We start from the raw sequence: 17833 nt of genomic DNA, 5'->3' as shown, positions 1-17833 counted from the left end.
TTTTTATTCAACATTTCGGACCAAAATTAGCAATTCTTGCACTTTTTTGTTTCGTTTTTCTTTTATGGCGTTCTCCATGCAGGAAGTCATTGGGAAAATGGCAATACCTATTATCTACAGGTTTGCCTTTTAATTTATTTTTTGTGATAATACAGGGCTTTATTAGAAGATGTCAACTGTGAGTCAGTATCTGTAACTATATGTGATTATATGGTCACTGTATGAATGTAATGCTGGTCTGTATATAGTGGTCTGTCTATAGTGATCTGTGTATAGTGATCTGTAAAAATCTTAATCCTTCTAGTACTTATTAGATGCTTAATACTACAGAGGAAATTATTTTCTTTTTGGAATCGTTCATTTCGAACTATAATTTGTTTTCCCTTATTCCTAACAGTGGCACAGATGGGGTATTCTGCCCCCCCCCCCCCCCCCACCATGGACTGGTTAGGACCGGTGGAAATTTTATTGTCCACCTCATAAATGAATGAATTAGACCCTCCCTCTTTTAAAAAGAAAATAAAGGGAGGGATTGTTGAGCCACTGTTAGGACTAAGGAAAAAAAATTATCGTTAGAAATTAACGATTCCCTTATGTCCTAACCAGTGGCACAGATGGGGATTTAGCAAGCAGATACCCCCATGAGAGTGCACTCATGCCTGTCGGAGGATAAAACTGACCGCCCAAAGGAAGAATAGCTAGCTATTTTAGAATCCACTCTATAGTGTGAGATGAAAGTGGAGTGTGAACTCTAGGAAGCTTACTTACAGATGAGTTCCAGAGGAATCGATCTTCTTTCTGCAAAAGGGGTAGCTACTGCTCTAGTAGAGTGAATAGCTAGTATAGCTTCCTTGATCCAGCGACTAATAGTTGGTTTGGAAGCCTTGTGTCCCTTTTGGGCACTAGAAAAAAGGATAAGAAGGTTTTCATCCTTACGGAATTCCTTGGATCGGTCCAGGTTAATCCTGAGACATCTCGACAGGTTGAGGGTACGAAGGCCTCTCACATCTTCCAAGGAGGGGAGCGAAGCTAACACAGGAAGAGAAATAACCTGGTTGAAGTTAGTAAATGTTGGTACTTTGGGAATAAAAGTAGGCAAAAACGTAAGAAGAACCCTGTCCGGGAGGAACTGAATATAAGGCTCAAAGGCAGAAAAGGCTTGGAGTTCTCCGACTCGTTTTGCAGAAGTGATAGCAAACAGAAAGGTAACCATGAGTGTAAGTAATCTTAAATCCACCTCCTGTAAAGGCTCGAAGGGGGGAGATGATAACCCCCTGAGCACGACAGATAAATCCCAAGCAGGGATAGGTCGAATGATTGTAGGTTTAATTCTAGAGGCTCCCTTCTGGTACCTTCTGATTAGGGGGTCTTGAGAAAGAGACTTATTAAGGAAAGCTGAGATAGCAAATACTTGCACTCTTAGGGTGGAAGGAGATAATCCCTTGTCAAATCCATCTTGCAGGAATTGCAGACTAGCAGGAGTGGTAGGATTCTTTGGAGATAGTTGGCGTAGCCGACACCAAGATGAGAAAATGTTCCAAATTCTTCCATATGATCTAGCTGTAGCTTCAGATCTAGAGTGCGACAAAGTTCTCAAGACCGACCCTGAGAGCCCTTCTACAATTGGAGGGACTGATCAACCTTCAGGTTGTCAGATTGAACATCTAAATGTTGGAGCAGATGTGAGTGTCTCCCGACACTATTGCTTGCTCTGGGGTAAGCCTCCAAAATTTACCCTGACTCATCTGAATGAGTTGGGTGAACCAAGCTCTTTTGGGCCAATATGGAATGATGGCTATCACAGAGGCTTGGTACTGCCTGATTTTCATCAATACACAATCTGATTGAAGATGTCTAGATAGAGAGAACGCTCTCCGGTTGGGAGGCCTCTGCTCAGACGGTCTGCTATAACATTGTGAGTACCACGGATATGAATGGCCGATAAGTGGGTGAGGTTCAATTCTGCCCAATCTAGAATCACACCTATCTCTCTCAGGAGACTTTGTGCCTCCCTGTTTGTTGATGTATAGAACAGCTGTCATGCTGTCCGACTGAACTCTCAAGGCCTTGCCCTGAATATAAGGAGCAAAGTGGAACAGAGCCAATCTGATAGCTCGGATCTCTAGGAAATTTGAGGATAATGTTTTCTCCTGGGGAGACCAAGTCCTTTGGACTCTTTTGTCCAGAAGATGCGCTCCCCAACCTACAAGGGATGCGTCTGGTACCCACCAATACAGAGAGGACCGGACTTGAGGAGATGGGGAGTGCACGGAATTTAGTCCCTTCGGACTGTGATCCCACTTGGCTAATACTTCTGACTGAAGTGGACATAGGTGCCATAATGCCCAAGAAACCGCTTCCGCGGTTGCAGGCATAAGTCCCGACATTTTCATTAGATAGTGGAGAGTTACCCGCTTGGGAACTAAGAGAGACTGGGCTGTGTCCTGAATTCGTAGCTTCCATTCAGGAGTTAGATGAATAGTCATTGCTACGGAATCTATCATGAACCCTAGGAATTTCACGGATGTGGCTGGTTCAAGATTGGACTTGTTCCAATTGATTATCCAGCCTAATTGATGAAGAAAGGACACGGCAGTCTGAATATGTTGGGAAAGGATGGCTTGAGAAGAGGCTTTGAGAAGCCAGTCGTCTTGGTAAGGGACTATACACAGTCCCTGAAGTCTCAGATTATCCACCACAGAAACTGCTACCTTGGTAAATGTGTGTGGGGCCGAAGAAATTCCGAACAGGAGGGCAACAAATTGATAGTGCCTTAGAACTCCCTGAATTTGAACAGCGATCCTTAAGAATATTCTGTACCCAGGGTTGATGGGGATATGAAGATAAGCATCTTTGAGGTTCAAGGTTGCCAGGAAATCCCCTGGCATAAGAAGATTGATAACTGACTGAATTGTTTCCATACGGAAATGCTTCTGTATGATAGACCGGTTGAAGAACCTTAGGTCTATGATCATCCTCAAATGTGCTGTGAATTTGGGAACCAGAAACACTGGAGAATAGATGCCCGACCCCTGCTCTTGAGAAGGAATTTCCTCCAAGGCCCCCTTCTGGAGATTTTCCAGAATATAAGCTTCCAAAATCTTTTGTTTGTTGGAAGGTAAAAGGCTGGTTCTTAAAAATTTGTCTGGAGGAATATTCTCCAATTCCACTCTGTATCCTTCCGAAATAATCTGGATGACCCAGGGGTCTTGAATATGGATCCTCCAGGAATCTAGGAAATTATGAAGGCGCCTGCCTACAGGAAGAGAAGGATAAGGAAGTTGGGACAGAGTTGGAGCACTGGCAGATATCCAAGAGCCTCGAAGAGGCCCGTAGTCGGATTGCAGACAATCTTCCACCCTTGAAGCCCCTGGAGTGTCTAGCGCCCCTTTGTCTTTGGGACCCCCAATCTTTTGGGGATTAGGCTTGGGAGCCTGACCTGGCTCCCTACCTTTTACCTTGACCGCAAAAGATCTGCTGAGGAAGAGATTTCCCTTTCCGATCAGACAGTCCCTCCATAATGCGGTCGAGTTCAACCCAAAGAGAATGCCAGGCTCATATGTCATAGCACACAGAGTGTGTTTTGAGGAGGTGTCAGACCTAGAGAAAATCTATAGCCAAACTTACCATTTTACAAGAGACCAAAATGTCATACCTAAAGACCCCTTGGTCTAGGTCGGACTGGATCTGAGAAAATCTATTTCTCAAGAATTTTTTCACCTCAGAAGAGGCTATCGCCACAGAGGCGGAAGCTGAGGTGGTAGAATAAGAACTCCGAAAAGCGCAGTCAGCATTACGGTCCATGGCATCCTGGAGGCTAGAGACCCCCCCATGTCCGCAGATTTGTGGCGATTCCTGTCAACGTGTGACCCGATGACCTGGAGTTATAAGGTGATTGGCGGTGTACTATACACCGATAATCACCTCCTATAGCTAGGGAGCGCTGCTATTGGTCGGACGATCGCCTGACCAATAGCAGCCGACAGAGGAGGGGTGAATGGCCCCTTCTCTCAGCTCTGCTCCCCCACCGCATTCAGTCAGTGGGCCGAGCTGAGAGAAAGAGCCAGGGACCCCCCTCTGCTGAGATCTGTGCCCCTCAGGGCTGAAGAACTGTCCTCCTGTGTACAGTAGTTCAGGGTGAGTTTTGTCTGAAGGGACAGGTAGGAATAAAAAAAAAAAAAGGTAATAAAAAGTAAAAAAAAAAATTTCCTTCCCCCTGACCCCTAATAGGTCCTCAAGGGTCCGCCGCATATTTTGCTGCATATTTGCCGCATAAATTACTTTTAATAAAAAATCTTCTAGCATTTATCAGCTGCTGTTATGACCCACAGGAAGTTCTTTTCTTTGTGAATTTCCTTTCTGCCTGACCACAGTGCTCTCTGCTGACACCTCTGTCCAGAGTAGGAGCAAATCCCCATAGAAAACCTCTCCTGCTCTGGACAGTTCCTGACATGGACAGAGGTGTCAGCAGAGAGCACTGTGGTCAGACTGAAAAGAAATTCAAAAAGAAAAGAACTTCCTATGGATCATAACAGTAGCTGACAAGTACTGAAAGGATTAAGATTTTTTAATTGAAGTAATTTACAAATCTGTTTAACTTTCTGGCACCAGTTAATTAAAAAAAATGTTTTCCAGGGGAGTACCCCTTAAAAGGCCATTAGCACTCCAATGGGCATTCTGGGAAAAGGAATATGCAAAGCAGCTTGCATCAATATATTTGTTTTCTTCTGATATTTCTCTTTACTGAGTCGGGGATCATATGGAACTGGAAGGCATAACTTGATAAACAGCTAAATGGGTGGGGGGGAGAAGGATTCAGATAGTAGATGGAAATTAGGGAACCGCATTTATAGTGAAATCTCTCCAAAAGACCACCTCTTTGAGTAGACCACCCACTTCTTCAGACCAGATTTTATGTGATAGATTTTTGGACCACCATATATTATACATAGTGGTCATGTTTTAAAAAAATGTAAGAAAGAAAAAAGAAGAAAAACCACGGTATCCAGATGCTGATGGATTTAATATAAAGATGTAGATTTTATTGCAAAATCAATATATAAAACAACAAATATTTTTTTTATATATATATTGATTTTGCAATAAGATCTGCAACTTTATTTAAAATCCTGCATCTTTGGATTTTGGTGGATGAAGCAGCGCCTGGATACGGTGGTTTCCTTCATTTTCTTTCTTACATTCATATGGACTGGTTGGCTTGCCTCCTTCCCGTGACCACCTAGGCTGAGCAGCTTCCTCTGAAATCTATGGTACCCCGGAACTAGGGGTGATATGCGCATTTTCTTTTCTCTAAGATGATCGGCCACCCAGACCAAACCTTGGGTGTGTTTACTTCCCTTATTCCTAGAATCCCACACCTTACAAGGGTAACACACGAGGCGCTGCCTCCTGGTTCTTTTTTATTTTTACTTCTACACATGTTTTTAACCCCTTAAGGACCAGGCTCATTTTGGCCTTAAGGACCAGACCAATTTTATTTTAGCATTTTAATTTTTTCCTCCTCGCCTTCTAAAAATCATAACTCTCTTATATTTCCATCCACTGACCCATATGAGGGCTTGTTTTTTTGCGTCACCAATTGTACTTTGTAATTATATCACTTATTTTACCATAAAATGTACGGTGTAACCAAACAAATATTATTTATGTGGGAAAATTGAAAAGAAAACCGCAATTTAGCAAATTTTGAAAGGTTTTGTTTTCATGCTGTATACTTTCCAGTAAAAATGACATGTTTTCTTTATTCTGTGGGTCAATACGATTAAAATGATACCCATGATATGTGCTTTTCTATAATTGTACCGCTTAAAAAAAATCTCAAACCATTTTAACAAAATTAGCATGTTTGAAATTGCCCTATTTTGACCACCTATAACTTTCGAATTTTTCCGTATATGGGGCGATATGAGAGCTCATGTTTTGTGCCATGATCTGTAGTTTTTATTAGTACCACTTTTGCTTAGGTTTTACTTTTTATACATTTTTTATACAGTTTTGGGGAATAAAATGTGACAAAAAAGCAGCAATTTTGGAAATTTTTTATTTTTTTTTATGTTTACGCCATTCACCGTACGGGACAATTAACAATATATTTTAATTGTTCAGACTTTTACGCATGTGGCGATACCAAATATGTGTATGAATAATTTTTCTTACGCTTTTTTGGGTGTAAAACGCGAAAAATGGATGGTTTACGTTATTGGCGGGAGGGAGATTTTTCACAGTTTTTTTACTTTTTTATTTTAATTTTTTTACTTTTTTTTTTTACACTTTTTATGGGACTACTCGTATCAATTAGTTGATTGCTAATACTGTTCAGTGCTATGTATAGGACATAGCACTGATCAGTATTATCGGTGGTCTTCTGCTCTGGTCTGCCCGATCTCAGACCAGAGCAGAAGACCCCGGGAGACGGCCAGAGCCAGGTGAGGGGACCTCCGGCTGCCATGCTGGATGATCGGATCCCCGCTGCAGCGCTGCGGGCGATCTGATCATCCATTCAAAGTACCGCACTGCCGCAGATGCCGTGATCTGTATTGATCACGGCATCTGAGGGGTTAATGGCTGATAGCAGCCGGGTGCTGACCCCAAATATGGCGATTGGAACAAGTCCCAGGATCAGAGCCGATGTCTACCCCAATCTGTTGTGTGTGTCTGTGTGTATGTGTCTATACTATCTATATATGTACCTGTGTGTATGTTTCTATCTACCTGTATGTGTGTGATCCTATTGTATGTGTGATGATGTGTGATACTTACCGGCCTGTGCTGAGGTGTTACAAGCACAAGCCTCTCCTGGGTGCAGAGGGTCTTCAGAAGGTGCCAGATATTGATGGATGTAGAGCTAAGATCAGGGCAATATTTTGATGGAAATTTGCAGCACTCAGATGGTAGAGATGGCACAGAGCTCTGGGCCGTGGGCTGATCTTACCATTCCCAGCTTTAAGCTATGAAAGAGAATCCTTCCAAGGGGTGAAGAGCTGTCTCTTCCTCTGGCCACGGCAGGTCTCCCTTCTTCAGAGCGGCCTTGAATGGTGTATATGGTGGCTGTGCTCTCCTCTGCTCCAGTTCCTCCCAGTTGATTGTGGTGAAGAATGGGCGGTCTCTGATGTTCCTGTTCACACCCAAACACTTCACAGGATTCTTGCGCAGCAGTTGTTTGATCAGATGTTTCAGGTCAGCAGGGAGCCAAGATGGAATATTAGGCTTCGCTCTGGTGATGGAATCACGAGCCATTACTCTGTTGCAGCCAAAGTAGAATGGGGAACGTCCTGCTGACATCCGGGATACAACAATCCCCAGGCTCCACCAGTCAACTGCTGCATCGTAGCTCTTCCTCTGAAGCACCTCATGGGCCATGTATGGTAATGTGCCCGTCACTCCTTTGATCTTGTTGGAGGAGGTGACGCCATCTTGGGCAACTCCGAGGTCTATGATGTGGATGTGTCCATCTCGATCTAGCGTGATGTTATCTGGCTTGATATCTCTGCAAAGAAAGAAGATTGATAAATAAAAAAAAATAGTAAAATCAGGCAAAATTCATTGAAGGAAAAACGATTTTTTACAGCTCACCACTTTGATGTAAATAGTTAATGGGATGTCCGAACCCAAGCGCACGGAACGTAGAACATAGTAACAGTGTTACTTTTTCTACTTGAGAAGACGGATGAATACATATATGAAGCTTCTCATATGGAGATAAATTTATCACAGGCATCAGGTGTCAGTAGAGAGCATTGTGGATAAGACAAAAAAGAAATTCAAAAAGAACAGAATTTTCTCGGTAGCATACAGCTGCTAAAAAGTTCAGGAAGGGTAAAGATTTTTTTAATAGAAGTCATTTACAAATCTGTTTAACTTTCTGGCACCAGTTGACTTATAAGGACCTAAAAAAAAATGTTTTCCAACGGGGTACCCCTTTAAATACCCACAAGGGGAAAAAATTTAAATTGAGAATATTGCTGAATTCCTCAGTGATAAATGGAGAATATCACCCTATTAAATCCCATGGACTTACAGAACCAAACCTACAGATCTAATGATATTACGTCAACATCGGTCAGAATCTACATTCGGAATGAGAAGTTTTACCCCATCAATTCACAAGCTCCGTGTATGGACTTGTTCCAGCAACTAGTGAAGAAGGATTTCATGGCCCTGGAAATGACTTCAGATGTGCCTGTCTCTTCCAATCTGTCCTTTCTTTTTTTTAAAAGATTGCACTCAAGAGTCTTAAATCTAGTGATCACAACTTAAAGGGGCACTCCACTGGCCAGCATTTGGAACTAAATGTTTCGAACGCTGTTTTCGCGCAGTGGGGGTCGGCCACATGGTCCTCATGGCATCATGGCCATGCCCCCTCAATGCAAATCAATGGGAGGGGGCGTGACACCTGCCACGCCCCCTCCCATAGACTTGCATTCAGGGGGCATGGCCATGATGTCACAGGGTAGTGCCCAACTCCCGCAGCGTGAAAACAGCATTCAGAACATTTAGTTCCGAATGCTGGCCAGATGAGTACCCCTTCAATATGAGCATCGGTTAAAGGGGAATCAGATGTAGTTCTTGTTAAAGATTTATATCGTAAAGAGGTTTTAAACATGATCACTGATACTATAACTTACTGGAGATTATCCGGTAATTCCATAGTTACTATTCAGAACAAGATGGAGTCTATTCTAACAGAGGGGGTATTGTTAGGTATATTGTATAACAAACAAAATGAATATCTCACAGTAAAAAATCCCATATGTCCAATTTTTCACTGTCTTCTGAAAATACATAAAGGGATTTAACTCCTCCTATGCGTCCCATTGTCAGTGGTATTGGCTCAGTCCTAGAAAAATTATCATTGTGGTTGGATAATTTATTACAACCTTTGGTGGTGAGAACTCCAGGTTATATTAGAGACACAAAAGACCTTCTTGATATCTATGCAGATATAGTAATTATTCTTCTACATGGAATCAATACATTTTGGATGTAACTAATTTTATGTTGAGCCATATGTGTCTTTCTTCATCCAGGTCAGGGGTTGTCCGATGCGAGCTAAATTCTCGTCCTTATTAGCCAACCTCTATATGGTACAAAGAGAGACACATCTTTATCTCAGAGAATCCCTTCCTTCCACATTACCTGGTACGGTCGTTATATAGATGACGTGCTGGCAGTGTGGCATGGGAACTGGACCTCCGATGTACAAAACCTTTTTTCGAGTTATTTGAACAATAATTATGATAATCTGAAGTTCACTATGGAAATGGGAAAATCCACCATTCACTTTTTAGATACAGGAGTTACAGGAAATGCCCAGATGGGGAAAATACTATCCAAACTCTAACTCTATTTCAGGCAATTCTCTGTTACATGCAAAGAGTGCTTATGAAAGACACACTATAAAGGGCGAGTTTATTATGTTTGGAAGATACACTTTTTATAGTAAATGTGAACGGATTCAAAAACATGTGGGTGTGCACAAGGCCTTATAGAACATGCAAAGCAGCAGATAGCCTCTAAACCTAGATCTAAGTATCTTCATAAGGGTGAAAAAAAAACACAAATTTGAAATACTGAAACAACTAATGTTGTTTTTTTCTACTTATATTCAGGCGTATTCTGAGTATGGGAGTCAAAACCATAATAAAAAGATACTTAGGGATTCTAAAACAAGACCCTCTTTTGGAACATATCTTAGAACAAGTTTGCACTTTTGTAGCTAAGAGAAATAGCACCTTGAGTATCCCCCCCCCCACCTTTTTTTTTTCAGGACAAAAAATACAAACAGGAAGACGAATACGTAGTTACCTTTCAAGTGCAATGTTCCTTGTGGGAGACCACGGTGTGACATGTGCAGATATATGCCTCAGACATCTCACTTCAAGTCAGAGGTCACAGAACAAACATTTAATATTGATACTTGTCAAACGAATCATCATTTGTCGTTTACTGTATCACCTGTTTATTGCAAGGTGCAATATGTAGGGTCTACTTCGAGAAAATTGAAGAAACGCATAGCAGAGCAAGTAGTGGGTGCTAAACCATCACCCAGTATTCATACTAAAGTGTTATCTGATGCGTCCAAACATTTTAGAGACTGCCACAATGGTTGCTGCACAGACATGAAGGTGTGGACTATTGAACATGTTACCTGTATGTGGAGGAGACTGGGTCAGGAAGCTGCACACAAGGGAGGTCTTTTGGATCTTAAAAATGGATACTAGAATTCCCAATGGTCTTAAAGGGGTACTCCGGCCCTAAGACATCTTATCTTCTATCCTTTGGGAAAGGGGATACGATGTCTGATCGCGGTGGTCCCACTGTGGATACCTCCGCAATCTCGCATGCAGCACTCACCTGTGGGAGCTACACGCAGCGCTGCAGTCTCAGAGTCTGCCGGGTCACGACTATGGGGCTGGAGTATCGAGATGTCAGGACTCCGCCTCCATGTGATGTCACACTCCGCCCACACAGTGCAAGGAGGGGGTGGGGTGGGCGTGACATAATGTATTTCTATTAAACCTCCTCGCTGGATCTCTCTTGTGTGCTGCCTTTTTTTTACTCCTGCCCCTATACTACAGGATTGTTAACTTTAGTTCATATGGTGGGATCTATGTTATCTCTGTATACTATTATTATCCTTTTAACCCCTTAGCGCATATGGAAGTTTATGAACGTCCATATGCGCGTCCCCATATATAATGCGTGCTCACGAGGTGAGCGTGCATCATACCCAGTGGGTCCCGGGTGCTATAAGCAACCAGGACCCACACTAATGTTGATCGCCGCGTCTAAAAGTGAAATCAAAAGCATCCCGGCTGCTCAGTCGGGCTGATCGGGACCATTGCGATAAAATCGCAATGTCCCGATCAGCTAGGACACAGCAGGAGGTCCCCTCACCTTTCTCCTGCGCGTCCGATCGTCGATTGATTGCTCCAAACCTGAAATCCAGGCTTGAGCAATCAACCTCCAATAACACGGATCCCTGCCATCGAATGCAATGGCAGTGATCAGTGTATTGAATCAATGTACTACATGTTATAGTCCCCTATGGGGGCTATAACATTGCGAAAAAAAGTAAAAAAAAAAAAAGTTAATAAAGATCATTTAACCCTTTCCCTAATAAAAGTTTGAATCACCCCCCTTTTCCCATAAAAAAAACTGTGTAAATAAAAATAAAAATAAACGTATGTGGTATTGCCACATGCGTAAATGTCCGAACTATAAAAATATATTGTTAATTAAACCGCATGGTCAATGGCGTATGCGTAAAAAAATTCCAAAGTCCAAAATAGTTTTGGACACTTTTTATACCATTAAAAAAAATGAATAAAAAGCGATCAAAAAGTCAGATCAAAACAAAAATGGTACCGCTAAAAACTTCAGATCACGGCGCAACAAATGAGCCCTTTAAACGTATAAATTTTCCTGCATGTAGTTATGATTTTTTTCAGAAGTATGACAAAATCAAACCTATATCAGTAGGGTATTATTTTAACTGTATGGACCTACAGAATATAGATGAAGTGTCATTTTTCCCAAAAATGTACTGCGTAGAAACGGAAGCCCTCAAAATTTACAAAATGGCGTCTTTTCTTCCATTTTGTCGCACAATGATTTATTTTTCCATTTCGCTGTAGATTTTTGGGTAAAATGACTGATGTCATTACAAAATAGAATTTGTGGCGCAAAAAAATAAGTCATCATATGGATTTTTAGGTGCAAAATTGAAAGGGTTATGATTTTTAAAAGGTAAGGAAGAAAAAACGAAAGTGCAAAAACAGAAAAACGCTCCGTCCTTAAGGGGTTAAAGATAATTAATATCATGATATCCCATTATATTATACTTATCTATTGTTTATCTTTATTGTGTACACCCCTTGCAAAATGATTTGTTAGTCAATAAGGGGTTATTTTTTTTGTACCTTTGAAAGTGTTGGTTATTACACAGGTACACAAACAGGAAAGGGTGGGCTTACTTTTTTTCTCTATATACTATTTATATCGTGCCGAGGGCCATTAGTTTAAAAAAAAATGCCAAAAAAAAAATGTTACTCAGTAGCTAATCCGGATTATGTACATATATAAATTGTATGTGTCTAGGGCCTATACATCCCTAACAAATAGCATTTATATCTTGCTCACTTGCTTTGTCTTCTTGCCTTGGGGAAGGGGCGTCTCTTTCCCTCACTGTGGTGACTCATCTGCTCTGAGTCTGGGAGCAGCCAGGCAGTCTGCAAATCACTGCACTCCTGTAACCCTTTACTCTCTGGTTTCATGCTGTACATGTTACACAGAGAGGAAGATTATTGGTGTTTGCCTGCAGTATTCCTAAGACATTATGGTGAGTTTATAACAATATTAAATGTGTAAATAACAATATTAAATGTTTATAACAATATTAAATGTTGTTGTTTTGCAACAGCTGGAGCTGCAGTGTTTGTAAAGCACTGTGTTAGAGCAGTGTTGCCTTTAGCTGTTGCAAAACTACAAATCCGATCATGGGAGTTGTAGTTTATAAAACAGCTGAAGGCTGCAGCGGTGCAGCAGTGATCTTCTATACTGGATACCAACATGCTTTATGGTATTCAGTATGCTGCAAAATACAGAGTAGTCTGTCTGCATAAAGATAGATGACTTCTAGTGGCGGCTATTTTCATTTTTTATTAAAATTGTCTTTTTTTTTATAAATTTATTTTTAATAAAGGTCATCTTATCAGTAGTACTACAAAATATTAAAAACATTTTTTAAATGACAGTGCCCCTTTAAGCCTTCAAAAAGACATCAGGGAATCACGTTGGTTTTTATATAATCTGTAGCCCACTGGACATTTCAATATATTCAAAATAAAGCTGGAAGATTTTTAACCCATCCCTGAGTGCTGGATCTTCTCTGGTATTGGAGGACTCTTTCCTATGCATTATTCCCAACATGACAAGGAAGTTATACTTACCGGTGGACGGCGTTCTGTCTGTGAAGGAACTGGAGGCCACATGCAATCTCTGCTGTGTAGAATCTTACTGTTTCGGTGTTCAGACTGCTGCACATTCTGAGTAATGCCTCCAGGCTGCCGCCGGACAGATACTCCGTGATGAAGAAGGCATGGTCCTGAGACTGCTGTGCAGCATACAGGTGACACAGGAATGGGCCAGCATGAGTATCCGTCGCTCTCTCTGTAGGGTTGCTGCATTGTCCGCTGTTTTGGTGATTCCTTTGATGGGGATGTAGTTGTTTCTGCTGGGGACTGATGCCAGGCCCACCTGAAAGAAACCAAAGGGAGCAATTGAGCAAATGGAAGACTATGGGAAATATTATGTATTTATAATACCACATAGTTATAACTATGGGAAATATTTTCCTTTATTTCCAATACCACATAGGTATAACTATGGGAAATATTATGTATTTACAATACCACATAGTTATAACTATGGGAAATATTTTCCTTTATTTCCAATACCACATAGGTATAACTATGGGAAATATTATGTATTTACAATACCACATAGTTATAACTATGGGAAATATTTTCCTTTATTTCCAATACCACATAGGTATAACTAGAGCCAACTGTAAATAGGGACTGTGTGGTGATGGTCTGTTTTATTTCCATACCTAGGTGCTTATGAGTTGTAGTAAGGATATAATGAATACATCAAGTACCACAGGAGAAAACCCCAACTTAATAACATCATAATTGAATTTACAGAGTCATTACAACGACAAAATGTTTGGCAACTCCAACCTAGCATAAATGTACGCCCTACAGCGTTAAGTGACTTTGAAGCGAGCACAGGAACTGCGCGCATTTTATAGTGGCGAGTGTCGGCTACTATCAGCACCAGATATTCATCACTAGTGACAGGGAGCAGCAATCCGCTGGCTGTCATTAACCCATTAGACGCCGGAATCAAATAATTAAATCGTACATTCTGGCTAGTTCAGTTGGCTCATCAGCCCGATGAGCTTAAATGGCGGCAGAGGGTCCCCTTACCTGCCTCCTGCTGCATCACGCTGCACAATGCTTTGCAATACGCATAACATTATACATTGAAATCAGTCTAGTGATTTTAAATAAAAGTCATACAGATTAGGGTGACCTGGACCCCGTAATGCAACCTCGGTGTCCTGACGGTAGCCATGGCAACCAGAGACCTCAGAACAACCTCTGGGTTCCTGGTTTTGTCTGCTACTATGTCTGTCAGTGTAACACTGCTAGACGTAATACATTGCAGTAATTATCTGTACTGCAATGTATTATATGTGTCAAGTCTCCTAGTTGGACAGTAAAAAAAGCTAAAAATTTAATTAATAAATAAATGTTAAAATAGACTGCAAATATAAATACAAAATACATAAACATACACAAACCACATTCCGCCCAAAATGAATTATGTTTTTAGTAAAAAAAAAAAAAAAAAATATATATATATATATATATATATATATATATATATATAGACACATATTTAGTATGGCCTCATCCATAACAACCCAAGAAATAAACTGTTCATGTAATTTAACACTCACAATGAACGCTATAAAGAATTGATAAAAAAAAAATTGCCAAATGTACTGCTGTATGTTAATATCGCCTCTGTAAAACTAAAATAAAAACTCATCAAAATATGACATGTACCCAAAAATAGTACCATTAAAAAACATCAACTTCTAAAAATAAGAAATTGGCTCTCAGAAAATGGTGATGGCTAAACATAATTTTTTTTGTAATCAAAAATAGTTTTTATAGTGTAAATATAATAAAACATAAAATAAAGTTCGTAAATGAGGTATGCCATTATTGTATTGAGCTGCAGAATCAAATAATCATGTCATTTATACTGCATGGTGAACACCGAAAAATAGGGGCATTGAAAGCCGCAACTTACCCTGCAAAAAACAAGCCCTCACACAAAAAAAGTTACAGCTCTCAGAATATGGTAACATAAATGTGATAAACCATGAAACAAGTATATAAATGAGGTATCGCCATAATCATACAAACCACAAAATAAAGATAACATGTCTTTTATATTGTATTGGGAATGACAGTGAAAAACGAAATAAAAAACAGTGGCAGAACTGATTTTTTTTTATTCATACCATTTCATAAAAAATTTGCATAAAAGCAATCAGAGTGTCACATGTACACCAAAATTGTACCAATGAAAACATCAATTTGTTTTGCAAAAATATTTTGGGACCCCAAGGCCTCTGTATCTTGATATGATGCTCAAAAAAATTGCCCTCATATAGCCCCATATGCAGAAAAATAAAAAAGTTATAGGGGTCAAAATATGACAATTTTAACCATACTAGTTTGTATGCATGTAGTTATAATAACAATAATATAAGTAGTAAAATAAAATTAAAATAAGTAGTATAATAAAATAAAACCTACATAAATTGGGTATCCTTGTAACCTATGGACCTATAGAATAAAGATAAGGTGTCATTTTCCCGAAAAGTGCACTGCGTTGAAACGGAAGCCCTAAAATGTTGCAAAATGGCATTTCTTTTTATTTCACCCCACAAATATTTTTTTTTCTTTCGCAAATTATGTTATAAAATAAGTGATGTCATTACAAAGTACAATTGGTGACACAAAAAACAAGCCCCTGTATGAAGGGCAAAATTCAAGGTGTTATGATTTTTAGAAGGTCAGGAGGAAAAAACAAAAGAGGAAAAACGAGTCCTTAAAGGGGTACTCCGGTCAACTGGTGCCAGAAAGTAAAACAGATTTGGAAATTACTTAATCCTTCCAGTACTTATCAGCTACTGTATGATCCACAGGAAGTTAATTACTTTTAAATTTCTACAACATTTTTTATTTATTTTCTGTCAGACCACAGGGCTCTCTGCTGACACCTCTGTCCATGTCAGGAACTGTCCAGAGCAGGAGAGGTTTTCTATGGGAGTTTGCTCCTGCTCTGGACAGTTCCTGACATGGACAAAGCTGTCAGCAGAGAGCACTGTGGTCAGACAGAAAATAAATGAAAAACGTAGTAGAACAAAATAGCATCTGTCAAAGAAATTGAAATTTTGAATTCCACTTCCACTTTGATTTCATTTCTATGAAACAAATAAACTTCCTAATTGTCATTTAGATTACTTTGAGGGGTACAGTTTGTATAATGAGTAGGTTCTAACGTAGGCCCCTCAGATCCACTTCTGAACTGAATTGGTCTCTAAAAATATCTGATTCGGAAATTTACAAAAAAATTTAGAAAATTGTTGCCAAAAAGTAAAATAACATTTAACAAATGATGCCAACGTAGAGTAGACATAAATGCACATTAACTCCTTAAGGACTCAGCCCATTTTGGCCTTAAGGACTCAGATAATTTAATTTTTACGTTTTCATTTTTTCCTCCTCGCCTTCTAAAAATCATAACTCTTTTCTATTTTCATCCACAGACTAGTATGAGGGCTTGTTTTTTGCGCGACCAGTTGTCCTTTGTAATGACATCACTCATTATATCATAAAATGTATGGCGCAACCAAAAAACACTATTTTTGTGGGGAAATTAAAACGAAAAACGCAATTTTGCTAATTTTGGAAGGTTTCGTTTTCACGCCGTACAATTTATGGTAAAAATTACGTGTGTTCTTTATTCTGAGGGTCAATACAATTAAAATGATACCCATTATTACATACTTTTATATTATTGTTGCGCTTAAAAAAATCACAAACTTTTTAACCAAATTAGTACGTTTATAATCCCTTTATTTTGATGACCTCTAACTTTTTTATTTTTCCGTATAAGCGGCGGTATGGGGGCTCATTTTTTGCGCCATGATCTGTAATTTTTTTTGATACCACATTTGCATATAAAAAACTTTTAATACATTTTTTATAATTTTTTTTAATAAAATGTATAAAAAAAGTAGGAATTTTGGACTTTTTTTTTTTTTCGTTCACGCCGTTCACCGTATGGGATCATTAACATTTTATTTTAATAGTTCGGACATTTACGCATGCGGTGATACCAAATATGTCTAAAAAAAAATTTTTTTACGCTTTTTGGGGGTAAAATAGGAAAAAACGGACGTTTTACTTTTTTATTGGGGGAGGGGATTTTTCACTTTTTTTAACTTTAACTTTTACATTTTTTTTTAATTTTTTTTTACACTTGAATAGTCCCCATAGGGACCATGATTGCTAATACTGATCTGTTCTATGTATAGGACATAGAACAGATCAGTGTTTTCAGTGATCTTCTGCTCTGGTCTGCTCGATCACAGACCAGAGCAGGAGACGCCGCGAGCTGGACGGAGGAAGGTGAGGGGACCTCCGTGCGGTGTTATGAATGATCGGATCCCCGCAGCAGCGCTGCGGGCGATCCGATCATTCATTCAAATCGCACACTGCCGCAGATGCCGGGATCTGTATTGATCCCGGCACCTGAGGGGTTAATGGCGGACACCCGCGAGATCGCGGGCGTCGGCCATTGCCGGCGGGTCCCTGGCTGCGATCAGCAGCCGGGATCAGCCGCGCATGACACGGGCATCGCTCTGATGCCCGCGGTTATGCACAGGACGTAAATGTACGTCCTGGTGCGTTAAGTACCACCTCACCAGGACGTACATTTACGTCCTGCGTCCTTAAGGGGTTAATACCTAATATATGTGGCATAAATTATATATATAATTATATATCTTTCTTAGAAGTAATGAATCTGTCATTTTAAAAAAAATCAAAATTTTTCACATTTTTCCCAGAGAATTTCAGAGTATTTCACTAAAAAACTGCAGAATATAGTTGCCCATAGCAACCAATTTTACCAGTTTTACTCCAAAAAATATATTATGGGG

The 17833-nt window shown here is 39.9% G+C and overlaps 1 protein-coding gene across 3 annotated transcripts in view; it reads right to left on the bottom strand.

The window, feature by feature from the left end:
* The window catches only part of LOC130281911 (uncharacterized), a 65071-nt gene that overhangs the window by 45892 nt on the left and 1346 nt on the right, over window positions 1-17833 (bottom strand). The window lies entirely within an intron of this gene.

The sequence above is a fragment of the Hyla sarda genome, chromosome 7, assembly GCF_029499605.1.
Source record: "Hyla sarda isolate aHylSar1 chromosome 7, aHylSar1.hap1, whole genome shotgun sequence".
Lineage (NCBI taxonomy): Eukaryota > Metazoa > Chordata > Amphibia > Anura > Hylidae > Hyla > Hyla sarda.
This window is presented reverse-complemented; position numbering and strand designations above follow the sequence as displayed.